The sequence below is a fragment of the Falco biarmicus genome, unplaced genomic scaffold, assembly GCF_023638135.1.
Source record: "Falco biarmicus isolate bFalBia1 unplaced genomic scaffold, bFalBia1.pri scaffold_30, whole genome shotgun sequence".
Lineage (NCBI taxonomy): Eukaryota > Metazoa > Chordata > Aves > Falconiformes > Falconidae > Falco > Falco biarmicus.
Genome location: NW_026611861.1, coordinates 350,650 through 352,653, shown reverse-complemented (window position 1 = coordinate 352,653; position 2,004 = coordinate 350,650). Strand labels below are relative to the sequence as shown.

The window sequence follows — 2,004 nt, the reverse complement described above, 5'->3', positions numbered from 1 at the left end:
TCAGTTCTGCTGAGAGACACCTGACTGCATCAGCTTCTTCAGTGCGTCCTTCAGCTCCTGGTTCCTCATGCTGTAGATGAGGGGGTTCACTGCTGGAGGCACCACCAAGTACAGAACTGCCACCACCAGGTCCAGGGATGGGGAGGAGATGGAGGGGGGCTTCAGGTGTGCAAACATGCCAGTGCTGAGAAAGGGAGATCACGGCCAGGTGAGGGAGGCACGTGGAAAAGGCTTTGTGCCGTCCCTGCTCAGAGGGGATCCTCAGCACAGCCCTGAAGATCTGCACATAGGACAGCACAATGAAAATGAAACATCCACAGACTAAACAGGAACTAATCACAATTAGCCCCACTTCCCTGAGGTGGGTGTGTGAGCAGGAGAGCTTGAGGATCTGTGGGATTTCACAGAAGACCTGTCCCAGGGCATTGCCGTGGCAGAGCGGCAGTGACAGTGCATTGGCCGTGTGCAGCGCAGCATAGAGAAACCCACTGGCCCAGGCAGCTGCTGCCATGTGGACACAAGCTCTGCTGCCCAGCAGGGTCCCGTAGTGCAGGGGCTGGCAGATGGCCACGTAGCGGTCATAGGCCATGACGGTGAGGAGAGAACACTCCGCTGAAAGGAAAAAGACAATCAGGAAGAGCTGTGCAGCACATCCAGGGTAGGAGATGTCCCTGGTGTCCCAGAGGGAGTTGGCCATGGCTTTGGGGAGAGTGGTGGAGATGGAGCCCAGGTCGATGAGAGAGAGGCTGAGGAGGAAGAAGTACATGGGGGTGTGCAGGTGGTGGTCGCACACTACTGTGATGATGATGAGGCCATTGGCCATGAGGGCAGCCAGGTAGATGCCCAGGGAGAGCCAGAAGTGCAAGAGCTGCAGCTCCCGCGTGTCTGCCAATGCCAGGAGGAGGAACTGGGTGATGGAGCTGCTGTTGGACATCTGCTGCCTCTGAGCATGGGGACCTGCTCATGGAGGAAAAGTAGTGACAAGTCAGGCAATTCTTCTGTTAAGGCAAGTGAAAGCCGTTTCTCCTAGTTGCGCCCCCGCTGCCCCAGGTCCCCCCCTCTGCCGTTCCTAGGAGAGCTCCCTTCCGAGCCGTGGCTGGAGCTGCGCTGAGTGCTGGCCGAGTGTGCTGTGAGGAGCAGGGGCTGTGCCCGCTGGCTGCCCAGCAGTGAGCCCTGCTCTGCAGCAGGGGCTTCATGGGAACCGTGGGGGCAGGGGCCAGTCCTGGCCTTGCACTGGCTCAGCCCAAACTGCTCCCAGCGCAGAAGGGCCTGTCAGCATCGGCTCTGCCCGTGCTGAGCAACGGCCATGGCCAGAGTCAGGTCAGGAGGGCTTTGTGCTGTGCTCAGGGAGAGCAGAGTGAGTGCTGAGAGGCAAGGGCACTGTCTGTGCCTTAGGGCAGAGGCAGGGACTCTGCTCTCTCCATCCCTCTCCTTCCCAGCTGCCCGGCAATTGCTCCTTTCTTAGATGGAGAGTGATCACACTGCCATGTTACCCTGACAAGCAGCCAGGCACTGCTGAGAGCAGAGGGATCCACTGCAGAGAACAGAATGCCTCATCCCTTACCGAAGGCTCAGCACCACACTGCTATCCAAGGACACCCAGGGCTCACTGTGTGCCCTGGCAGGCACATACATCTTGGGTGGACACCCGAAGTAGGTGGTCAAGTGTCTTGACCATGGCAAGTTCTTGCAGGAGAGTCAGCTCCTTCCCCGGCCTCACAGACTGCATTGCCCACAGCATCATCGGTTAGGGGAAAGCTGGGACACCTCCTTGCCGAGGACATGTCTGCACAGGAGGACCCACAAGGTCTGCGCCTGAGCCGGCAGCTGAAACCCCTCTTGCCAGAGAGCCTGTCTGCAATGCCAATAGCATCTGAGCAAGGCCAGGAGAGAGACAAAGGGACACTCGGGAACTCCTTCCCCTTCCCCAGCCCGGCACACCACCTCCCACACAGCAGCAGTGCAGGGCAGTCACCCTCAGGCTGTGCTCAGCGAGAAATGGCA

General features: G+C 59.1%; 1 pseudogene; it reads right to left on the bottom strand.

The window, feature by feature from the left end:
- Window positions 1-934, bottom strand: LOC130143454 (olfactory receptor 14C36-like; annotated as a pseudogene).
- Window positions 935-2,004: the final 1,070 nt, after the last annotated feature.